Raw genomic sequence first — 25117 nt, 5'->3', positions numbered from 1 at the left:
CAGTTTAGGGCTGTTTAACTCTCTAAGCAGGCTTTCTAATGTATCACACCTGTTTGTCCTTTGTCTTAGTTTGTCAAAGAGCCTATTTAGTAAATGGAAAATCTTGAATTTGAATGCCAGCAGTCCTTTTCCTTCTTTATCTCAGTTTAGGGCTGTTTAACTCTCTAAGCAGGCTTTTTAATGTTTTTCACCTGTTTGTCCTTTGGCTTATTTGGTCAAAGAGCCTATTTAGTAAAAGGAAAATCTTGATTTTGAATGTCAGCAGTGCTTTCTATTCTTCATCTCATTTTGTGGGTTTTTACCCCAAAAAGAGGACTTTTACTCTTGCTTGTCATCAAATATTAATTTCGCATAGCCCTAATATAATGCAATTGAGAAAAAAAATTCTCTGCTGTTGAAACACTTTAAAAGGAATTAGAGGATATAATTTTCTTTACAGAATATAGGATGGCATCAAGCTTTACAAATTAAAACCAGTGGATTTACAGATCTGACTCTGCAAAGTTTGATAGCAGCACAGGAGTATTGTAAACTTTCATGCTTGAAGTGTCCACCGCTTGGGTTAAAAATGAAAACCAAACCATTCAACACGAAAGAAGAAGCAGATTAATCCGACGAGGATGGGATTCGAACCCATGCATGCAGAGCACAATGGATTAGCAGTCCATCGCCTTAACCACTCGGCCACCTCGTCTACATTGCACCTGTGTGTTTAGGTGGGAAGATGTTGAGAGGGTTTTTACCAGTCAGTGTTTTTTCACTGAAGATTGTATGTTGGCTTTTGTCAGATTTGACTTATCTCGTCAACTACAGTGCCTGTTGTTTGAAGTTAGCTTGGGGAAAACTCTATCAGAAATGAACCAGTGCTGAGGTTTTTAATATCAATTAGTCATAATTTTTCCTCCTTTTGGTTTTGCCATGGTATTTCTTCAATCTGTCTATTCTGTGCCATAACTTGGAAGCAAAACAAGTCCCAAATTTCATACTGTGCTAAAAGATGGCTCATTCAATTGCAAAACTTCAAAGCCTTTGTCCTCGATACAGCTTCTGTAAATTTGTCAGTCTTTTAAATGAATGCTCTTCAAAATTTACTTGGCTTCTTAAGTGTTATGACTGAGATTGAAATCTTATTCCATGTTTCTGCTCTACGTGGAATGGAACTCAAGCTCAATATTGTTTTGCTGCGCTAACCAGTTGAATGTTCGATTGGTGCTTCAATCTTCCTTGGATTTCAAATGCATGCCATCTTCTGGTGCTGTGGCTTAGTTGGTTAAAGCGCCTGTCTAGTAAACAGGAGATCCTGAGTTCGAATCTCAGCAGTGCCTTGTTTTCATCTCCTCACAAAGAAGTTTCCTATCTTAAAAATAGGTGTTTCACTTGCGACTGATAGTGCAATTGTGAGATTAAAAATCTCTTCTATCTAAGAGATATAAAGGAAGAAAGATGGCTTCAAGCCAAAGTAAAACCAGTTAATATAGTTTTGAAATGCCTCCTTTCTATGCACCTCTAATCCGTTTATCCAATGTATCTCACCTTTATGTCCTTTGGCTTAGTTGGTCAAAGAGCCTGTTTAGTAAACAGAAAATCTTGAATTTGAATGCCAGCAGTGCTATTCTTTCTTTATGTCAGTTTGGGGCTTCTTAACTCTCTAAGCAGGCTTTCTAATGTATCACACCTGTTTGTCCTTTGTCATAGTTGGTCAAAGAGCCTGTTTAGTAAACAGAAAATCTTGAATTTGAATGCCAGCAGTCCTCTTCCTTCTTTATCTCAGTTTAGGGCTGTTTAACTCTCTAAGCAGGCTTTCTAATGTATCTCACCTGTTTGTCCTTTGTCTTAGTTTGTCAAAGAGCCTATTTAGTAAATGGAAAATCTTGAATTTGAATGCCAGCAGTCCTTTTCCTTCTTTATCTCAGTTTAGGGCTGTTTAACTCTCTAAGCAGGCTTTTTAATGTTTTGCACCTGTTTGTCCTTTGGCTTAGTTGGTCAAAGAGCCTATTTAGTAAATGGAAAATCTTGATTTTGAATGTCAGCAGTGCTTTCTATTCTTCATCTCATTTTGTGGGTTTTTACCCCAAAAAGAGGACTTTTACTCTTGTTTGTCATCAAATATTAATTTCCCACAGCCCTAATATAGTGCAATTGAGAAAAAAAATTCTCTCCTGTTGAAACACTTTAAAAGGAATTAGAGGATATAATTTTCTTTACAGAATATAGGATGGCATCAAGCTTTACAAATTAAAACCAGTGGATTTACAGATCTGACTCTGCAAAGTTTGATAGCAGCACAGGAGTATTGTAAACTTTCATGCTTGAAGTGTCCACCGCTTGGGTTAAAAATGAAAACCAAACCATTCAAGATGATAGAAGAAGCAGATTAATCCAACGAGGATGGGATTCGAACCCATGCATGCAGAGAACAATGGATTAGCAGTCCATCGCCATAACCACTCGGCCACCTCTTCTACATAGCGCCCGTGCGTTTAGGTGGGAAGATGTTGAGAGGGTTTTTACCAGTCAGTGTTTTTTCACTGAAGATTGTATGTTGACTTTTGTCAGAGTTGCCTTATCTCGTCAACTACAGTGCCTGTTGTTTGAAGTTAGCTTGGGGAAAACTCTATCAGAAATGAACCAGTGCTGAGGTTTTTAATATCAATTAGTCATAATTTTTCCTCCTTTTGGTTTTGCCATGGCATTTCTTCAATCTGTCTATTCTGTGTCATAACTTGGAAGCAAAACAAGTCCCAAATTTCAGCTGTGCTAAAAGATGGCTCATTCATTTGCAAAACTTGAAAGCCTTTGTCCTCGATACAGCTTCTGTAAATTTGTCAGTCTTTTTAATGAATGCTCTTCAAAATTTACTTGGCTTCTTAAGTGTTATGACTGAGATTGAAATCTTAATCCATGTTTCTGCTCTACGTGGAATGGAACTCAAGCTCAATATTGTTTTGCTGCGCTAACCAGTTGAATGTTCGATTGGTGCTTCAATCTTCCTTGGATTTCAAATGCATGCCATCTTCTGGTGCTGTGGCTGAGTTGGTTAAAGTGCCTGTCTAGTAAACAGAAGATCCTGAGTTCGAATCTCAGCAGTGCCGTGTTTTCATCTCCTCACAAAGAAGCTTCCTATCTTAAAAATAGGTGTTTCACTTGCGACTGATAGTGCAATTGTGAGATTAAAAATCTCTTATATTTAAGACATATAAAGGAAGAAAGATGGCTTCAAGCATGACAATGTAAAACCAGTTGACTTCGTTTTGAAATGCCTCCTTTCTATGCATCTCTAATCCGTTTATCCAATGTATCTCACCTTTATGTCCTTTGGCTTAGTTGGTCAAAGAGCCTGTTTAGTAAACAGAAAATATTGAATTTGAATGCCAGCAGTGCTATTCTTTCTTTATGTCAGTTTGGGGCTTCTTAACTCTCTAAGCAGGCTTTCTAATGTATCACACCTGTTTGTCCTTTGTCTTAGTTGGTCAAAGAGCCTGTTTAGTAAACAGAAAATCTTGAATTTGAATGCCAGCAGTCCTCTTCCTTCTTTATCTCAGTTTAGGGCTGTTTAACTCTCTAAGCAGGCTTTCTAATGTATCACACCTGTTTGTCCTTTGTCTTAGTTGGTCAAAGAGCCTATTTAGTAAATGGAAAATCTTGAATTTGAATGCCAGCAGTCCTCTTCCTTCTTTATCTCAGTTTAGGGCTGTTTAACTCTCTAAGCAGGCTTTTTAATGTTTTGCACCTGTTTGTCCTTTGGCTTAGTTGGTCAAAGAGCCTATTTAGTAAAAGGAAAATCTTGATTTTGAATGTCAGCAGTGCTTTCTATTCTTCATCTCATTTTGTGGGTTTTTACCCCAAAAAGAGGACTTTTACTCTTGTTTGTCATCAAATATTAATTTCCCACAGCCCTAATATAGTGCAATTGAGAAAAAAAATTCTCTGCTGTTGAAACACTTTAAAAGGAATTAGAGGATATAATTTTCTTTACAGAATATAGGATGGCATCAAGCTTTACAAATTAAAACCAGTGGATTTACAGATCTGACTCTGCAAAGTTTGATAGCAGCACAGGAGTATTGTAAAATTTCATGCTTGAAGTGTCCACCGCTTCACCCATGCACAATGGATTAGCAGTCCATCTCCTTAACCACTCGGCCACCTCGTCTACATAGCGCCCGTGCGTTTAGGTGGGAAGATGTTGAGAGGTTTTTTACCAGTCAGTGTTTTTTCACTGAAGATTGTATGTTGGCTTTTGTCAGAGTTGCCTTATCTCGTCAACTACAGTGCCTGTTGTTTGAAGTTAGCTTGGGGAAAACTCTATCAGAAATGAACCAGTGCTGAGGTTTTTAATATCAATTAGTCATAATTTTTCCTCCTTTTGGTTTTGCCATGGCATTTCTTCAATCTGTCTATTCTGTGTCATAACTTGGAAGCAAAACAAGTCCCAAATTTCAGCTGTGCTAAAAGATGGCTCATTCAATTGCAAAACTTGAAAGCCTTTGTCCTCGATACAGCTTCTGTAAATTTGTCAGTCTTTTTAATGAATGCTCTTCAAAATTTACTTGGCTTCTTAAGTGTTATGACTGAGATTGAAATCTTAATCCATGTTTCTGCTCTACGTGGAATGGAACTCAAGCTCAATATTGTTTTGCTGCGCTAACCAGTTGAATGTTCGATTGGTGCTTCAATCTTCCTTGGATTTCAAATGCATGCTATTTTCTGGTGCTGTGGCTTAGTTGGTTAAAGCGCCTGTCTAGTAAACAGGAGATCCTAAGTTCGAATCTCAGCAGTGCCTTGTTTTCATCTCCTCACAAATAAGCTTCCTATCTTAAAAATAGGTGTTTCACTTGCGACTGATAGTGCAATTGTGAGATTAAAAATCTCTTCTATCTAAGCGATATAAAGGAAGAAAGATGGCTTCAAGCATGACAATGTAAAACCAGTTGATTTAGTTTTGAAATGCCTCCTTTCTATGCATCTCTAATCCGTTTATCCAATGTATCTCACGTTTATGTCCTTTGGCTTAGTTGGTCAAAGAGCCTGTTTAGCAAACAGAAAATCTTGAATTTGAATGCCAGCAGTGCTATTCTTTCTTTATGTCAGTTTGGGGCTTCTTAACTCTCTAAGCAGGCTTTCTAATGTATCACACCTGTTTGTCCTTTGTCTTAGTTGGTCAAAGAGCCTATTTAGTAAATGGAAAATCTTGAATTTGAATGCCAGCAGTCCTTTTCCTTCTTTATCTCAGTTTAGGGCTGTTTAACTCTCTAAGCAGGCTTTTTAATGTTTTTCACCTGTTTGTCCTTTGGCTTAGTTGGTCAAAGAGCCTATTTAGTAAAAGGAAAATCTTGATTTTGAATGTCAGCAGTGCTTTCTATTCTTCATCTCATTTTGTGGGTTTTTACCAGAAAAAAAAGAGGACTTTTACTCTTGCTTGTCATCAAATATTAATTTCCCATAGCCCTAATATAATGCAATTGAGAAAAAAAATTCTCTGCTGTTGAAACACTTTAAAAGGAATTAGAGGATATAATTTTCTTTACAGAATATACGATGGCATCAAGCTTTACAAATTAAAACCAGTGGATTTACAGATCTGACTCTGCAAAGTTTGATAGCAGCACAGGAGTATTGTAAACTTTCATGCTTGAAGTGTCCACCGCTTCACCCATGCACAATGGATTAGCAGTCCATCTCCTTAACCACTCGGCCACCTCGTCTACATAGCGCTTGTGCGTTTAGGTGGGAAGATGTTGAGAGGGTTTTTACCAGTCAGTGTTTTTTCACTGAAGATTGTATGTTGGCTTTTGTCAGAGTTGCCTTATCTCGTCAACTACAGTGCCTGTTGTTTGAAGTTAGCTTGGGGAAAACTCTATCAGAAATGAACCAGTGCTGAGGTTTTTAATATCAATTAGTCATAATTTTTCCTCCTTTTGGTTTTGCCATGGCATTTCTTCAATCTGTCTATTCTGTGTCATAACTTGGAAGCAAAACAAGTCCCAAATTTCAGCTGTGCTAAAAGATGGCTCATTCAATTGCAAAACTTCAAAGCCTTTGTCCTCGATACAGCTTCTGTAAATTTGTCAGTCTTTTAAATGAATGCTCTTCAAAATTTACTTGGCTTCTTAAGTGTTATGACTGAGATTGAAATCTTATTCCATGTTTCTGCTCTACGTGGAATGGAACTCAAGCTCAATATTGTTTTGCTGCACTAATCAGTTGAATGTTCGATTGGTGCTTCAATCTTACTTGGATTTCAATTGCATGCCATCTTCTGGTGCTGTGGCTTAGTTTGTTAAAATGCCTGTCTAGTAAACAAGAGATCCTAAGTTCGAATCTCAGCAGTGCCTTGTTTTCATCTCCTCACAAATAAGCTTCCTATCTTAAAAATAGGTGTTTCACTTGCGACTGATAGTGCAATTGTGAGATTAAAAATCTCTTCTATCTAAGAGATATAAAGGAAGAAAGATGGCTTCAAGCATGACAATATAAAACCAGTTGATTTAGTTTTGAAATGCCTCCTTTCTATGCATCTCTAATCCGTTTATCCAATGTATCTCACCTTTATGTCCTTTGGCTTAGTTGGTCAAAGAGCCTGTTTAGTAAACAGAAAATCTTGAATTTGAATGCCAGCAGTGCTATTCTTTCTTTATGTCAGTTTGGGGCTTCTTAACTCTCTAAGCAGGCTTTCTAATGTATCACACCTGTTTGTCCTTTGTCTTAGTTGGTCAAAGAGCCTGTTTAGTAAACAGAAAATCTTGAATTTGAATGCCAGCAGTCCTCTTCCTTCTTTATCTCAGTTTAGGGCTGTTTAACTCTCTAAGCAGGCTTTCTAATGTATCACACCTGTTTGTCCTTTGTCTTAGTTGGTCAAAGAGCCTATTTAGTAAATGGAAAATCTTGAATTTGAATGCCAGCAGTCCTTTTCCTTCTTCATCTCAGTTTAGGGCTGTTTAACTCTCTAAGCAGGCTTTTTAATGTTTCGCACCTGTTTGTCCTTTGGCTTAGTTGGTCAAAGAGCCTATTTAGTAAAAGGAAAATCTTGATTTTGAATGTCAGCAGTGCTTTCTATTCTTCATCTCATTTTGTGGGTTTTTACCCCAAAAAGAGGACTTTTACTCTTGTTTGTCATCAAATATTAATTTCCCACAGCCCTAATATAGTGCAATTGAGAAAAAAAATTCTCTGCTGTTGAAACACTTTAAAAGGAATTAGAGGATATAATTTTCTTTACAGAATATACGATGGCATCAAGCTTTACAAGTTAAAACCAGTGGATTTACAGATCTGACTCTGCAAAGTTTGATAGCAGCACAGGAGTATTGTAAACTTTCATGCTTGAAGTGTCCACCGCTTGGGTTAAAAATGAAAACCAAACCATTCAACACGAAAGAAGAAGCAGGTTAATCCGACGAGGATGGGATTCGAACCCATGCATGCAGAGCACAATGGATTAGCAGTCCATCACCTTAACCACTCGTCCACCTCGTCTACATAGCGCCTGTGCGTTTAGGTGGGAAGATGTTGAGAGGGTTTTTACCAGTCAGTGTTTTTTCACTGAAGATTGTATGTTGGCTTTTGTCAGATTTGACTTATCTCGTCAACTACAGTGCCTGTTGTTTGAAGTTAGCTTGGGGAAAACTCTATCAGAAATGAACCAGTGCTGAGGTTTTTAATATCAATTAGTCATAATTTTTCCTCCTTTTGGTTTTGCCATGGCATTTCTTCAATCTGTCTATTCTGTGTCATAACTTGGAAGCAAAACAAGTCCCAAATTTCAGCTGTGCTAAAAGATGGCTCATTCAATTGCAAAACTTCAAAGCCTTTGTCCTCGATACAGCTTCTGTAAATTTGTCAGTCTTTTAAATGAATGCTCTTCAAAATTTACTTGGCTTCTTAAGTGTTATGACTGAGATTGAAATCTTATTCCATGTTTCTGCTCTACGTGGAATGGAACTCAAGCTCAATATTGTTTTGCTGCGCAAACCAGTTGAATGTTCGATTGGTGCTTCAATCTTCCTTGGATTTCAAATGCATGCCATCTTCTGGTGCTGTGGCTTAGTTGGTTAAAGCGCCTGTCTAGTAAACAGGATGATCCTGAGTTCGAATCTCAGCAGTGCCTTGTTTTCATCTCCTCACAAAGAAGCTTCCTATCTTAAAAATAGGTGTTTCACTTGCGACTGATAGTGCAATTGTGAGATTAAAAATCTCTTCTATCTAAGAGATATAAAGGAAGAAAGATGGCTTCAAGCATGACAATGTAAAACCAGTTGATTTAGTTTTGAAATGCCTCCTTTCTATGCATCTCTAATCCGTTTATCCAATGTATCTCACCTTTATGTCCTTTGGCTTAGTTGGTCAAAGAGCCTGTTTAGTAAACAGAAAATCTTGAATTTGAATGCCAGCAGTGCTATTCTTTCTTTATGTCAGTTTGGGGCTTCTTAACTCTCTAAGCAGGCTTTCTAATGTATCACACCTGTTTGTCCTTTGTCTTAGTTGGTCAAAGAGCCTGTTTAGTAAACAGAAAATCTTGAATTTGAATGCCAGCAGTCCTCTTCCTTCTTTATCTCAGTTTAGGGCTGTTTAACTCTCTAAGCAGGCTTTCTAATGTATCACACCTGTTTGTCCTTTGTCTTAGTTGGTCAAAGAGCCTATTTAGTAAATGGAAAATCTTGAATTTGAATGCCAGCAGTCCTTTTCCTTCTTTATCTCAGTTTAGGGCTGTTTAACTCTCTAAGCAGGCTTTTTAATGTTTCGCACCTGTTTGTCCTTTGGCTTAGTTGGTCAAAGAGCCTATTTAGTAAAAGGAAAATCTTGATTTTGAATGTCAGCAGTGCTTTCTATTCTTCATCTCATTTTGTGGGTTTTTACCCCAAAAAGAGGACTTTTACTCTTGTTTGTCATCAAATATTAATTTCCCACAGCCCTAATATAGTGCAATTGAGAAAAAAAATTCTCTGCTGTTGAAACACTTTAAAAGGAATTAGAGGATATAATTTTCTTTACAGAATATACGATGGCATCAAGCTTTACAAGTTAAAACCAGTGGATTTACAGATCTGACTCTGCAAAGTTTGATAGCAGCACAGGAGTATTGTAAACTTTCATGCTTGAAGTGTCCACCGCTTGGGTTAAAAATGAAAACCAAACCATTCAACACGAAAGAAGAAGCAGATTAATCCGACGAGGATGGGATTCGAACCCATGCATGCAGAGCACAATGGATTAGCAGTCCATCACCTTAACCACTCGTCCACCTCGTCTACATAGCGCCTGTGCGTTTAGGTGGGAAGATGTTGAGAGGGTTTTTACCAGTCAGTGTTTTTTCACTGAAGATTGTATGTTGGCTTTTGTCAGATTTGACTTATCTCGTCAACTACAGTGCCTGTTGTTTGAAGTTAGCTTGGGGAAAACTCTATCAGAAATGAACCAGTGCTGAGGTTTTTAATATCAATTAGTCATAATTTTTCCTCCTTTTGGTTTTGCCATGGCATTTCTTCAATCTGTCTATTCTGTGTCATAACTTGGAAGCAAAACAAGTCCCAAATTTCAGCTGTGCTAAAAGATGGCTCATTCAATTGCAAAACTTCAAAGCCTTTGTCCTCGATACAGCTTCTGTAAATTTGTCAGTCTTTTAAATGAATGCTCTTCAAAATTTACTTGGCTTCTTAAGTGTTATGACTGAGATTGAAATCTTATTCCATGTTTCTGCTCTACGTGGAATGGAACTCAAGCTCAATATTGTTTTGCTGCGCAAACCAGTTGAATGTTCGATTGGTGCTTCAATCTTCCTTGTATTTCAAATGCATGCCATCTTCTGGTGCTGTGGCTTAGTTGGTTAAAGCGCCTGTCTAGTAAACAGGATGATCCTGAGTTCGAATCTCAGCAGTGCCTTGTTTTCATCTCCTCACAAAGAAGCTTCCTATCTTAAAAATAGGTGTTTCACTTGCGACTGATAGTGCAATTGTGAGATTAAAAATCTCTTCTATCTAAAAGATATAAAGGAAGAAAGATGGCTTCAAGCATGACAATGTAAAACCATTTGATTTAGTTTAGAAATGCCTCCTTTCTATGCATCTCTAATCCGTTTATCCAATGTATCTCACCTTTATGTCCTTTGGCTTAGTTGGTCAAAGAGCCTGTTTAGTAAACAGAAAATCTTGAATTTGAAAGCCAGCAGTGCTATTCTTTCTTTATGTCAATTTGGGGCTTCTTAACTCTCTAAGCAGGCTTTCTAATGTATCACACCTGTTTTTCCTTTGTCTTAGTTGGTCAAAGAGCCTGTTTAGTAAACAGAAAATCTTGAATTTGAATGCCAGCAGTCCTCTTCCTTCTTTATCTCAGTTTAGGGCTGTTTAACTCTCTAAGCAGGCTTTCTAATGTATCACACCTGTTTGTCCTTTGTCTTAGTTGGTCAAAGAGCCTATTTAGTAAATGGAAAATCTTGAATTTGAATGCCAGCAGTGCTATTCTTTCTTTATGTCAGTTTGGGGCTTCTTAACTCTCTAAGCAGGCTTTCTAATGTATCACACCTGTTTGTCCTTTGTCTTAGCTGGACAAAGAGCCTATTTAGTAAATGGAAAATCTTGAATTTGAATGCCAGCAGTCCTTTTCCTTCTTTATCTCAGTTTAGGGCTGTTTAACTCTCTAAGCAGGCTTTCTAATGTATCACACCTGTTTGTCCTTTGTCTTAGTTGGTCAAAGAGCCTATTTAGTAAACAGAAAATCTTGAATTTGAATGCCAGCAGTCCTCTTCCTTCTTTATCTCAGTTTAGGGCTGTTTAACTCTCTAACCAGGCTTTCTAATGTATCACACCTGTTTGTCCTTTGGCTTAGTTGGTCAAAGAGCCTATTTAGTAAATGGAAAATCTTGATTTTGAATGTCAGCAGTGCTTTCTATTCTTCATCTCATTTTGTGGGTTTTTACCCCAAAAAGAGGACTTTTACTCTTGTTTGTCATCAAATATTAATTTCCCACAGCCCTAATATAGTGCAATTGAGAAAAAAAAATTCTCTGCTGTTGAAACACTTTAAAAGGAATTAGAGGATATAATTTTCTTTACAGAATATAGGATGGCATCAACCTTTACAAATTAAAACCAGTGGATTTACAGATCTGACTCTGCAAAGTTTGATAGCAGCACAGGAGTATTGTAAACTTTCATGCTTGAAGTGTCCACCGCTTGGGTTAAAAATGAAAACCAAACCATTCAACGCGAAAGAAGAAGCAGATTAATCCGACGAGGATGGGATTCGAACCCATGCATGCAGAGCACAACGGATTAGCAGTCCATCGCCTTAACCACTCGGCCACCTCGTCTACATAGCACCTGTCCGTTTAGGTGGGAAGATGTTGAGAGGGTTTTTACCAGTCAGTGTTTTTTCACTGAAGATTGTATGTTGGCTTTTGTCAGAGTTGCCTTATCTCGTCAACTACAGTGCCTGTTGTTTGAAGTTAGCTTGGGGAAAACTCTATCAGAAATGAACCAGTGCTGAGGTTTTTAATATCAATTAGTCATAATTTTTCCTCCTTTTGGTTTTGCCATGGCATTTCTTCAATCTGTCTATTCTGTGTCATAACTTGGAAGCAAAACAAGTCCCAAATTTCAGCTGTGCTAAAAGATGGCTCATTCAATTGCAAAACTTCAAAGCCTTTGTCCTCGATACAGCTTCTGTAAATTTGTCAGTCTTTTAAATGAATGCTCTTCAAAATTTACTTGGCTTCTTAAGTGTTATGACTGAGATTGAAATCTTATTCCATGTTTCTGCTCTACGTGGAATGGAACTCAAGCTCAATATTGTTTTGCTGCGCTAACCAGTTGAATGTTCGATTGGTGCTTCAATCTTCCTTGGATTTCAAATGCATGCCATCTTCTGGTGCTGTGACTTAGTTGGTTAAAGCGCCTGTCTAGTAAACAGGATGATCCTGAGTTCAAATCTCAGCAGTGCCTTGTTTTCATCTCCTCACAAAGAAGCTTCCTATCTTAAAAATAGGTGTTTCACTTGCGACTGATAGTGCAATTGTGAGATTAAAAATCTCTTCTATCTAAGAGATATAAAGGAAGAAAGATGGCTTCAAGCATGACAATGTAAAACCAGTTGATTTAGTTTTGAAGTGCCTCCTTTCTATGCATCTCTAATCCGTTTATCCAATGTATCTCACCTTTATGTCCTTTGGCTTAGTTGGTCAAAGAGCCTGTTTAGTAAACAGAAAATCTTGAATTTGAATGCCAGCAGTGCTATTCTTTCTTTATGTCAGTTTGGGGCTTCTTAACTCTCTAAGCAGGCTTTCTAATGTATCACACCTGTTTGTCCTTTGTCTTAGTTGGTCAAAGAGCCTGTTTAGTAAACAGAAAATCTTGAATTTGAATGCCAGCAGTCCTTTTCCTTCTTTATCTCAGTTTAGGGCTGTTTAACTCTCTAAGCATGCTTTTTATTGTTTCGCACCTGTTTGTCCTTTGGCTTAGTTGGTCAAAGAGCCTATTTAGTAAAAGGAAAATCTTGATTTTGAATGTCAGCAGTGCTTTCTATTCTTCATCTCATTTTGTGGGTTTTTACCCCAAAAAGAGGACTTTTACTCTTGTTTGTCATCAAATATTAATTTCCCACAGCCCTAATATAGTGCAATTGAGAAAAAAAATTCTCTGCTGTTGAAACACTTTAAAAGGAATTAGAGGATATAATTTTCTTTACAGAATATAGGATGGCATCAAGCTTTACAAATTAAAACCAGTGGATTTACAGATCTGACTCTGCAAAGTTTGATAGCAGCACAGGAGTATTGTAAACTTTCATGCTTGAAGTGTCCACCGCTTGGGTTAAAAATGAAAACCAAACCATTCAACACGAAAGAAGAAGCAGATTAATCCGACGAGGATGTGATTCGAACCCAAGCATGCATATCACAATGGATTAGCAGTCCATCACCTTAACCACTCGGCCACCTCGTCTACATAGCACCTGTGCGTTTAGGTGGGAAGATGTTGAGAGGGTTTTTACCAGTCAGTGTTTTTTCACTGAAGATTGTATGTTGGCTTTTGTCAGAGTTGCCTTATCTCATCAACTACAGTGCCTGTTGTTTGAAGTTACCTTGGGAAAACTCTATCAGAAATGAACCAGTGCTGAGGTTTTTAATATCAATTAGTCATAATTTTTCCTCCTTTTGGTTTTGCCATGGCATTCCTTCAATCTTTCTATTCTGTGTCATAACTTGGAAGCAAAACAAGTCCCAAATTTCAGCTGTGCTAAAAGATGGCTCATTCAATTGCAAAACTTCAAAGCCTTTGTCCTCGATACAGCTTCTGTAAATTTGTCAGTCTTTTAAATGAATGCTCTTCAAAATTTACTTGGCTTCTTAAGTGTTATGACTGAGATTGAAATCTTATTCCATGTTTCTGCTCTACGTGGAATGGAACTCAAGCTCAATATTGTTTTGCTGCGCTAACCAGTTGAATGTTCGATTGGTGCTTCAATCTTCCTTGGATTTCAAATGCGTGCCATCTTATGGTGCTGTGGCTTAGTTGGTTAAAGCGCCTGTCTAGTAAACAGGAGATCCTGAGTTCGAATCTCAGCAGTGCTTTATTTTCATCTCCTCACAAAGAAGCTTCCTATTTTAAAAATAGGTGTTTCACTTGCGACTGATAGTGCAATTGTGAGATTAAAAATCTCTTCTATCTAAGAGATATAAAGGAAGAAAGATGGCTTCAAGCATGACAATGTAAAACCAGTTGATTTAGTTTTGAAATGCCTCCTTTCTATGCATCTCTAATCCGTTTATCCAATGTCTCTCACCTTTATGTCCTTTGGCTTAGTTGGTCAAAGAGCCTGTTTAGTAAACAGAAAATCTTGAATTTGAATGCCAGCAGTGCTATTCTTTCTTTATGTCAGTTTGGGGCTTCTTAACTCTCTAAGCAGGCTTTCTAATGTATCACACCTGTTTGTCCTTTGTCTTAGTTGGTCAAAGAGCCTGTTTAGTAAACAGAAAATCTTGAATTTGAATGCCAGCAGTCCTTTTCCTTCTTTATCTCAGTTTAGGGCTGTTTAACTCTCTAAGCATGCTTTTTAATGTTTCGCACCTGTTTGTCCTTTGGCTTAGTTGGTCAAAGAGCCTATTTAGTAAAAGGAAAATCTTGATTTTGAATGTCAGCAGTGCTTTCTATTCTTCATCTCATTTTGTGGGTTTTTACCCCAAAAAGAGGACTTTTACTCTTGTTTGTCATCAAATATTAATTTCCCACAGCCCTAATATAGTGCAATTGAGAAAAAAAATTCTCTGCTGTTGAAACACTTTAAAAGGAATTAGAGGATATAATTTTCTTTACAGAATGTAGGATGGCATCAAGCTTTACAAATTAAAACAAGTGGATTTACAGATCTGACTCTGCAAAGTTTGATAGCAGCACAGGAGTATTGTAAACTTTCATGCTTGAAGTGTCCACCGCTTGGGTTAAAAATGAAAACCAAACCATTCAACACGAAAGAAGAAGCAGATTAATCCGACGAGGATGGGATTCGAACACATGCATGCAGAGAACAATGGATTAGCAGTCCATCGCCTTAACCACTCGGCCACCTCTTCTACATAGCACCTGTGCGTTTAGGTGGGAAGATGTTGAGAGGGTTTTTACCAGTCAGTGTTTTTTCACTGAAGATTGTATGTTGGCTTTTGTCAGAGTTGCCTTATCTCGTCAACTACAGTGCCTGTTGTTTGAAGTTAGCTTGGGGAAAACTCTATCAGAAATGAACCAGTGCTGAGGTTTTTAATATCAATTAGTCATAATTTTTCCTCCTTTTGGTTTTGCCATGGCATTTCTTCAATCTGTCTATTCTGTGTCATTTCTTGGAAGCAAAACAAGTCCCAAATTTCAGCTGTGCTAAAAGATGGCTCATTCAATTGCAAAACTTCAAAGCCTTTGTCCTCGATACAGCTTCTGTAAATTTGTCAGTCTTTTAAATGAATGCTCTTCAAAATTTACTTGGCTTCTTTAGTGTTATGACTGAGATTGAAATCTTATTCCATGTTTCTGCTCTACGTGGAATGGAACTCAAGCTCAATATTGTTTTGCTGCGCTAACCAGTTGAATGTTCGATTGGTGCTTCAATATTCCTTGGATTTCAAATGCATGCCATCTTCTGGTGCTGTGGCTTAGTTGGGTAAAGCGTCTGTCTAGTAAACAGGAGATCCTGAGTTCGAATCTCAGCAGTGCTTTGTTTTCATCTCCTCACAAAGAAGCTTCCTATCTTAAAAATAGGTGTTTCACTTGCGACTGATAGTGCAATTGTGAGATTAAAAATCTCTTCTATCTAAGAGATATAAAGGAAGAAAGATGGCTTCAAGCATGACAATGTAAAACCAGTTGATTTAGTTTTGAAATGCCTCCTTTCTATGCATCTCTAATCCGTTTATCCAATGTCTCTCACCTTTATGTCCTTTGGCTTAGTTGGTCAAAGAGCCTGTTTAGTAAACAGAAAATCTTGAATTTGAATGCCAGCAGTGCTATTCTTTCTTTATGTCAGTTTGGGGCTTCTTAACTCTCTAAGCAGGCTTTCTAATGTATCACACCTGTTTGTCCTTTGTCTTAGTTGGTCAAAGAGCCTGTTTAGTAAACAGAAAATCTTGAATTTGAATGCCAGCAGTCCTTTTCCTTCTTTATCTCAGTTTAGGGCTGTTTAACTCTCTAAGCATGCTTTTTAATGTTTCGCACCTGTTTGTCCTTTGGCTTAGTTGGTCAAAGAGCCTATTTAGTAAAAGGAAAATCTTGATTTTGAATGTCAGCAGTGCTTTCTATTCTTCATCTCATTTTGTGGGTTTTTACCCCAAAAAGAGGACTTTTACTCTTGTTTGTCATCAAATATTAATTTCCCACAGCCCTAATATAGTGCAATTGAGAAAAAAAATTCTCTGCTGTTGAAACACTTTAAAAGGAATTAGAGGATATAATTTTCTTTACAGAATGTAGGATGGCATCAAGCTTTACAAATTAAAACAAGTGGATTTACAGATCTGACTCTGCAAAGTTTGATAGCAGCACAGGAGTATTGTAAACTTTCATGCTTGAAGTGTCCACCGCTTGGGTTAAAAATGAAAACCAAACCATTCAACACGAAAGAAGAAGCAGATTAATCCGACGAGGATGGGATTCGAACACATGCATGCAGAGAACAATGGATTAGCAGTCCATCGCCTTAACCACTCGGCCACCTCTTCTACATAGCACCTGTGCGTTTAGGTGGGAAGATGTTGAGAGGGTTTTTACCAGTCAGTGTTTTTTCACTGAAGATTGTATGTTGGCTTTTGTCAGAGTTGCCTTATCTCGTCAACTACAGTGCCTGTTGTTTGAAGTTAGCTTGGGGAAAACTCTATCAGAAATGAACCAGTGCTGAGGTTTTTAATATCAATTAGTCATAATTTTTCCTCCTTTTGGTTTTGCCATGGCATTTCTTCAATCTGTCTATTCTGTGTCATTTCTTGGAAGCAAAACAAGTCCCAAATTTCAGCTGTGCTAAAAGATGGCTCATTCAATTGCAAAACTTCAAAGCCTTTGTCCTCGATACAGCTTCTGTAAATTTGTCAGTCTTTTAAATGAATGCTCTTCAAAATTTACTTGGCTTCTTTAGTGTTATGACTGAGATTGAAATCTTATTCCATGTTTCTGCTCTACGTGGAATGGAACTCAAGCTCAATATTGTTTTGCTGCGCTAACCAGTTGAATGTTCGATTGGTGCTTCAATCTTCCTTGGATTTCAAATGCATGCCATCTTCTGGTGCTGTGGCTTAGTTGGGTAAAGCGTCTGTCTAGTAAACAGGAGATCCTGAGTTCGAATCTCAGCAGTGCTTTGTTTTCATCTCCTCACAAAGAAGCTTCCTATCTTAAAAATAGGTGTTTCACTTGCGACTGATAGTGCAATTGTGAGATTAAAAATCTCTTCTATCTAAGAGATATAAAGGAAGAAAGACGGCTTCAAGCATGACAATGTAAAACCAGTTGCTTCAGTTTTGAAATGCCTCCTTTCTATGCATCTCTAATCCGTTTATCCAATGTCTCTCACCTTTATGTCCTTTGGCTTAGTTGGTCAAAGAGCCTGTTTAGTAAACAGAAAATCTTGAATTTGAATTCCAGCAGTGCTATTCTTTCTTTATGTCAGTTTGGGGCTTCTTAACTCTCTATGTAGGCTTTCTAATGTATCACACCTGTTTGTACTTTGTCTTAGTTGGTCAAAGAGCCTGTTTAGTAAACAGAAAATCTTGAATTTGAATGCCAGCAGTGCTATTCTTTCTTTATGTCAGTTTGGGGCTTCTTAACTCTCTAAGCAGGCTTTCTAATGTATCACACCTGTTTGTCCTTTGTCTTAGTTGGTCAAAGAGCCTGTTTAGTAAACAGAAAATTTTGAATTTGAATGCCAGCAGTCCTCTTCCTTCTTTATCTCATTTTAGGGCTGTTTAACTCTCTAAGCAGGCTTTCTAATGTATCACACCTGTTTGTCCTTTGTCTTAGTTGGTCAAAGAGCCTATTTAGTAAACAGAAAATCTTGAATTTGAATGCCAGCAGTCCTCTTCCTTCTTTATCTCAGTTTAGGGCTGTTTAACTCTCTAAGCAGGCTTTCTAATGTATCACACCTGTTTGTCCTTTGGCTTAGTTGGTCAAGGAGCCTATTTAGTAAATGGAAAATCTTGATTTTGAATGTCAGCAGTGCTTTCTATTCTTCATCTCATTTTGTGGGTTTTTACCCCAAAAAGAGGACTTTTACTCTTGTTTGTCATCAAATATTAATTTCCCACAGCCCTAATATAGTGCAATTGAGAAAAAAAATTCTCTGCTGTTGAAACACTTTAAAAGGAATTAGAGGATATAATTTTCTTTACAGAATATAGGATGGCATCAAGCTTTACAAATTAAAACAAGTGGATTTACAGATCTGACTCTGCAAAGTTTGATAGCAGCACAGGCGTATTGTAAACTTTCATGCTTGAAGTGTCCACCGCTTGGGTTAAAAATGAAAACCAAACCATTCAACACAAAAGAAGAAGCAGATTAATCCGACGAGGATGGGATTCGAACCCATGCATGCAGAGAACAATGGATTAGCAGTCCATCGCCTTAACCACTCGGCCACCTCGTCTACATAGCACCTGTGCGTTTAGGTGGGAAGATGTTGAGAGGGCTTTTACCAGTCAGTGTTTTTTCACTGAAGATTGTATGTTGGCTTTTGTCAGAGTTGCCTTATCTCGTCAACTACAGTGCCTGTTGTTTGAAGTTAGCTTGGGGAAAACTCTATCAGAAATGAACCAGTGCTGAGGTTTTTAATATCAATTAGTCATAATTTTTCCTCCTTTTGGTTTTGCCATGGCATTTCTTCAGTCTGTCTATTCTGTGTCATAACTTGGAAGCAAAACAAGTCCCAAATTTCAGCTGTGCTAAAAGATGGCTCATTCAATTGCAAAACTTCAAGGCCTTTGTCCTCGATACAGCTTCTGTAAATTTGTCAGTCTTTTAAATGAATGCTCTTCAAAATTTACTTGGCTTCTTAAGTGTTATGACTGAGATTGAAATCTTATTCCATGTTTCTGCTCTACGTGGAATGGAACTCAAGCTCAATATTGTTTTGCTGCGCTAACCAGTTGAATGTTCGATTGGTGCTTCAATCTTCCTTGGATTTCAAATGCATGCCATCTTCAGGTGCTGTGGCTTAGTTGGTTAAAGCACCTGTCTAGTAAACAGGAGATCCTGAGTTTGAATCTCAGCAGTGCCTTGTTTTCATCTCCTCACAAAGAAGCTTCCTATCTTAAAAATAGGTGTTTCACTTGCGACTGATAGTGCAATTGTGAGATTAAAAATCTCTTCAATCTATGAGATATAAAGGAAGAAAGATGGCTTCAAGCATGACAATGTAAAACCAGTTGCTTTTGTTTTGAAATGCCTCCTTTCTATGCATCTCTAATCCGTTTATCCAATGTCTCTCACCTTTATGTCCTTTGGCTTAGTTGGTCAAAGAGCCTGTTTAGTAAACAGAAAATCTTGAATTTGAATGCCAGCAGTGCTATTCTTTCTTTATGTCAGTTTGGGGCTTCTTAACTCTCTATGCAGGCTTTCTAATGTATCACACCTGTTTGTACTTTGTCTTAGTTGGTCAAAGAGCCTGTTTAGTAAACAGAAAATCTTGAATTTGAATGCCAGCAGTGCTATTCTTTCTTTATGTCAGTTTGGGGCTTCTTAACTCTCTAAGCAGGCTTTCTAATGTATCACACCTGTTTGTCCTTTGTCTTAGTTGGTCAAAGAGCCTGTTTAGTAAACAGAAAATTTTGAATTTGAATGCCAGCAGTCCTCTTCCTTCTTTATCTCATTTTAGGGCTGTTTAACTCTCTAAGCAGGCTTTCTAATGTATCACACCTGTTTGTCCTTTGGCTTAGTTGGTCAAAGAGCCTATTTAGTAAATGGAAAATCTTGATTTTGATTGTCAGCAGTGCTTTCTATTCTTCATCTCATTTTGTGGGTTTTTACCCCAAAAAGAGGACTTTTACTCTTGTTTGTCATCAAATATTAATTTCCCACAGCCCTAATATAGTGCAATTGAGAAAAAAAATTCTCTGCTGTTGAAACACTTTAAAAGGAATTAGAGGATATAATTTTCTTTACAGAATATAGGATGGCATCAACCTTTACAAATTAAAACCAGTGGATTTACAGATCTGACTCTGCAAAGTTTGAAAGCAGCACAGGAGTATTGTAAACTTTCATGCTTGAAGTGTCCACCGCTTGGGTTAAAAATGAAAACCAAACCATTCAACACGAAAGAAGAAGCAGATTAATCCGACGAGGATGGGATTCAAACCCATGCATGCAGAGCACAATGGATTAGCAGTCCATCGCCTTAACCACTCGGCCACCTCGTCTACATAGCACCTGTGCATTTAGGTGGGAAGATGTTGAGAGGGTTTTTACCAGTCAGTGTTTTTTCACTGAAGATTGTATGTTGGCTTTTGTCAGAGTTGCCTTATCTCGTCAACTACAGTGCCTGTTGTTTGAAGTTAGCTTGGGGAAAACTCTATCAGAAATGAACCAGTGCTGAGGTTTTTAATATCAAATAGTCAAAATTTTTCCTCCTTTTGGTTTTGCCATGGCATTTCTTCAGTCTGTCTATTCTGTGTCATAACTTGGAAGCAAAACAAGTCCCAAATTTCAGCTGTGCTAAAAGATGGCTCATTCAATTGCAAAACTTCAAAGCCTTTGTCCTCGATACAGCTTCTGTAAATTTGTCAGTCTTTTAAATGAATGCTCTTCAAAATTTACTTGGCTTCTTAAGTGTTATGACTGAGATTGAAATCTTATTCCATGTTTCTGCTCTACGTGGAATGGAACTCAAGCTCAATATTGTTTTGCTGCGCTAACCAGTTGAATGTTCGATTGGTGCTTCAATCTTCCTTGGATTTCAAATGCATGCCATCTTCAGGTGCTGTGGCTTAGTTGGTTAAAACGCCTGTCTAGTAAACAGGAGATCCTGAGTTTGAATCTCAGCAGTGCCTTGTTTTCATCTCCTCACAAAGAAGCTTCCTATCTTAAAAATAGGTGTTTCACTTGCGACTGATAGTGCAATTGTGAGATTAAAAATCTCTTCTATCTATGAGATTTAAAGGAAGAAAGATGGCTTCAAGCATGACAATGTAAAACCAGTTGCTTTTGTTTTGAAATGCCTCCTTTCTATGCATCTCTAATCCGTTTATCCAATGTCTCTCATCTTTATGTCCTTTGGCTTAGTTGGTCAAAGAGCCTGTTTAGTAAACAGAAAATCTTGAATTTGAATTCCAGCAGTGCTATTCTTTCTTTATGTCAGTTTGGGGCTTCTTAACTCTCTATGTAGGCTTTCTAATGTATCACACCTGTTTGTACTTTGTCTTAGTTGGTCAAAGAGCCTGTTTAGTAAACAGAAAATCTTGAATTTGAATGCCAGCAGTGCTATTCTTTCTTTATGTCAGTTTGGGGCTTCTTAACTCTCTAAGCAGGCTTTCTAATGTATCACACCTGTTTGTCCTTTGTCTTAGTTGGTCAAAGAGCCTGTTTAGTAAACAGAAAATTTTGAATTTGAATGCCAGCAGTCCTCTTCCTTCTTTATCTCATTTTAGGGCTGTTTAACTCTCTAAGCAGGCTTTCTAATGTATCACACCTGTTTGTCCTTTGTCTTAGTTGGTCAAAGAGCCTATTTAGTAAACAGAAAATCTTGAATTTGAATGCCAGCAGTCCTCTTCCTTCTTTATCTCAGTTTAGGGCTGTTTAACTCTCTAAGCAGGCTTTCTAATGTATCACACCTGTTTGTCCTTTGGCTTAGTTGGTCAAAGAGCCTATTTAGTAAATGGAAAATCTTGATTTTGAATGTCAGCAGTGCTTTCTATTCTTCATCTCATTTTGTGGGTTTTTACCCCAAAAAGAGGACTTTTACTCTTGTTTGTCATCAAATATTAATTTCCCACAGCCCTAATATAGTGCAATTGAGAAAAAAAATTCTCTGCTGTTGAAACACTTTAAAAGGAATTAGAGGATATAATTTTCTTTACAGAATATAGGATGGCATCAAGCTTTACAAATTAAAACAAGTGGATTTACAGATCTGACTCTGCAAAGTTTGATAGCAGCACAGGCGTATTGTAAACTTTCATGCTTGAAGTGTCCACCGCTTGGGTTAAAAATGAAAACCAAACCATTCAACACAAAAGAAGAAGCAGATTAATCCAACGATGATGGGATTCGAACCCATGCATGCAGAGCACAATGGATTAGCAGTCCATCGCCTTAACCACTCGACCACCTCGTCTACATAGCACCTGTGCGTTTAGGTGGGAAGATGTTGAGAGGGTTTTTACCAGTCAGTGTTTTTTCACTGAAGATTGTATGTTGGCTTTTGTCAGAGTTGCCTTATCTCGTCAACTACAGTGCCTGTTGTTTGAAGTTAGCTTGGGGAAAACTCTATCAGAAATGAACCAGTGCTGAGGTTTTTAATATCAATTAGTCATAATTTTTCCTCCTTTTGGTTTTGCCATGGCATTTCTTCAGTCTGTCTATTCTGTGTCATAACTTGGAAGCAAAACAAGTCCCAAATTTCAGCTGTGCTAAAAGATGGCTCATTCAATTGCAAAACTTCAAAGCCTTTGTCCTCGATACAGCTTCTGTAAATTTGTCAGTCTTTTAAATGAATGCTCTTCAAAATTTACTTGGCTTCTTAAGTGTTATGACTGAGATTGAAATCTTATTCCATGTTTCTGCTCTGCGTGGAATGGAACTCAAGCTCAATATTGTTTTGCTGCGCTAACCAGTTGAATGTTCGATTGGTGCTTCAATCTTCCTTGGATTTCAAATGCATGCCATCTTCAGGTGCTGTGGCTTAGTTGGTTAAAGCGCCTGTCTAGTAAACAGGAGATCCTGAGTTTGAATCTCAGCAGTGCCTTGTTTTCATCTCCTCACAAAGAAGCTTCCTATCTTAAAAATAGGTGTTTCACTTGCGACTGATAGTGCAATTGTGAGATTAAAAATCTCTTCTATCTATGAGATTTAAAGGAAGAAAGATGGCTTCAAGCATGACAATGTAAAAGCAGTTGCTTTTGTTTTGAAATGCCTCCTTTCTATGCATCTCTAATCCGTTTATCCAATGTCTCTCATCTTTATGTCCTTTGGCTTAGTTGGTCAAAGAGCCTGTTTAGTAAACAGAAAATCTTGAATTTGAATGCCAGCAGTGCTATTCTTTCTTTATGTCAGTTTGGGGCTTCTTAACTCTCTATGCAGGCTTTCTAATGTATCACACCTGTTTGTACTTTGTCTTAGTTGGTCAAAGAGCCAGTTTAGTAAACAGAAAATCTTGAATTTGAATGCCAGCAGTGCTATTCTTTCTTTATGTCAGTTTGGGGCTTCTTAACTCTCTAAGCAGGCTTTCTAATGTATCACACCTGTTTGTCATTTGTCTTAGTTGGTCAAAGAGCCTGTTTAGTAAACAGAAAATTTTGAATTTGAATGCCAGCAGTCCTCTTCCTTCTTTATCTCATTTTAGGGCTGTTTAACTCTCTAAGCAGGCTTTCTAATGTATCACACCTGTTTGTCCTTTGTCTTAGTTGGTCAAAGAGCCTATTTAGTAAACAGAAAATCTTGAATTTGAATGCCAGCAGTCCTCTTCCTTCTTTATCTCAGTTTAGGGCTGTTTAACTCTCTAAGCAGGCTTTCTAATGTATCACACCTGTTTGTCCTTTGGCTTAGTTGGTCAAAGAGCCTATTTAGTAAATGGAAAATCTTGATTTTGAATGTCAGCAGTGCTTTCTATTCTTCATCTCATTTTGTGGGTTTTTACCCCAAAAAGAGGACTTTTACTCTTGTTTGTCATCAAATATTAATTTCCCACAGCCCTAATATAGTGCAATTGAGAAAAAAAATTCTCTGCTGTTGAAACACTTTAAAAGGAATTAGAGGATATAATTTTCTTTACAGAATATAGGATCGCATCAAGCTTTACAAATTAAACAAGTGGATTTACAGATCTGACTCTGCAAAGTTTGATAGCAGCACAGGCGTATTGTAAACTTTCATGCTTGAAGTGTCCACCGCTTGGGTTAAAAATGAAAACCAAACCATTCAACACGAAAGAAGAAGCAGATTAATCCGACGAGGATGGGATTCGAACACATGCATGCAGAGCACAATGGATTAGCAGTCCATCGCCTTAACCACTCGGCCACCTCGTCTACATAGCACCTGTGCGTTTAGGTGGGAAGATGTTGAGAGGGTTTTTACCAGTCAGTGTTTTTTCACTGAAGATTGTATGTTGGCTTTTGTCAGAGTTGCCTTATCTCGTCAACTACAGTGCCTGTTGTTTGAAGTTAATTTGGGGAAAACTCTATCAGAAATGAACCAGTGCTGAGGTTTTTAATATCAATTAGTCATAATTTTTCCTCCTTTTGGTTTTGCCATGGCATTTCTTCAATCTGTCTATTCTGTGTCATAACTTGGAAGCAAAACAAGTCCCAAATTTCAGCTGTGCTAAAAGATGGCTCATTCAATTGCAAAACTTCAAAGCCTTTGTCCTCGATACAGCTTCTGTAAATTTGTCAGTCTTTTAAATGAATGCTCTTCAAAATTTACTTGGCTTCTTAAGTGTTATGACTGAGATTGAAATCTTATTCCATGTTTCTGCTCTACGTGGAATGGAACTCAAGCTCAATATTGTTTTGCTGCGCTAACCAGTTGAATGTTCGATTGGTGCTTCAATCTTCCTTGGATTTCAAATGCATGCCATCTTCTGGTGCTGTGGCTTAGTTGGTTAAAGCGCCTGTCTAGTAAACAGGAGATCCTGAGTTTGAATCTCAGCAGTGCCTTGTTTTCATCTCCTCACAAAGAAGCTTCCTATCTTAAAAATAGGTGTTTCACTTGCGACTGATAGTGCAATTGTGAGATTAAAAATCTCTTCTATCTATGAGATTTAAAGGAAGAAAGATGGCTTCAAGCATGACAATGTAAAAGCAGTTGCTTTTGTTTTGAAATGCCTCCTTTCTATGCATCTCTAATCCGTTTATCCAATGTCTCTCATCTTTATGTCCTTTGGCTTAGTTGGTCAAAGAGCCTGTTTAGTAAACAGAAAATCTTGAATTTGAATGCCAGCAGTGCTATTCTTTCTTTATGTCAGTTTGGGGCTTCTTAACTCTCTATGCAGGCTTTCTAATGTATCACACCTGTTTGTACTTTGTCTTAGTTGGTCAAAGAGCCAGTTTAGTAAACAGAAAATCTTGAATTTGAATGCCAGCAGTGCTATTCTTTCTTTATGTCAGTTTGGGGCTTCTTAACTCTCTAAGCAGGCTTTCTAATGTATCACACCTGTTTGTCATTTGTCTTAGTTGGTCAAAGAGCCTGTTTAGTAAACAGAAAATTTTGAATTTGAATGCCAGCAGTCCTCTTCCTTCTTTATCTCATTTTAGGGCTGTTTAACTCTCTAAGCAGGCTTTCTAATGTATCACACCTGTTTGTCCTTTGTCTTAGTTGGTCAAAGAGCCTATTTAGTAAACAGAAAATCTTGAATTTGAATGCCAGCAGTCCTCTTCCTTCTTTATCTCAGTTTAGGGCTGTTTAACTCTCTAAGCAGGCTTTCTAATGTATCACACCTGTTT

At 37.7% G+C, this 25117-nt stretch overlaps 5 non-coding genes across 5 annotated transcripts; 1 reads left to right on the top strand and 4 right to left on the bottom strand.

Moving 5' to 3' along the window:
* Positions 1-612: 612 nt before the first annotated feature.
* Positions 613-694, bottom strand: TRNAS-GCU (transfer RNA serine (anticodon GCU)). The gene has a single exon. It is a non-coding gene; the product is annotated as a tRNA-Ser (tRNA).
* A 557-nt stretch (positions 695-1251) lies between these two features.
* Positions 1252-1325, top strand: TRNAT-AGU (transfer RNA threonine (anticodon AGU)). The gene has a single exon. It is a non-coding gene; the product is annotated as a tRNA-Thr (tRNA).
* Positions 1326-11223: 9898 nt separating this feature from the next.
* On the bottom strand, positions 11224-11305 carry TRNAS-GCU (transfer RNA serine (anticodon GCU)). The gene has a single exon. It is a non-coding gene; the product is annotated as a tRNA-Ser (tRNA).
* Positions 11306-18023: 6718 nt separating this feature from the next.
* On the bottom strand, positions 18024-18105 carry TRNAS-GCU (transfer RNA serine (anticodon GCU)). Its single transcript has one exon. It is a non-coding gene; the product is annotated as a tRNA-Ser (tRNA).
* Positions 18106-19794: 1689 nt separating this feature from the next.
* TRNAS-GCU (transfer RNA serine (anticodon GCU)) lies at positions 19795-19876 on the bottom strand. The gene has a single exon. It is a non-coding gene; the product is annotated as a tRNA-Ser (tRNA).
* Between the last annotated feature and the right edge of the window lie 5241 nt (positions 19877-25117).

The sequence above is a fragment of the Dendrobates tinctorius genome, unplaced genomic scaffold (assembly GCF_039654945.1).
Source record: "Dendrobates tinctorius isolate UK_male_01 unplaced genomic scaffold, ASM3965494v1 ptg000204l, whole genome shotgun sequence".
In the NCBI taxonomy this organism is placed as follows: Eukaryota; Metazoa; Chordata; class Amphibia; order Anura; family Dendrobatidae; genus Dendrobates; species Dendrobates tinctorius.
Note: the sequence above shows the minus strand (reverse complement) of the source record. Positions and strands in the feature narration are given on the sequence as shown.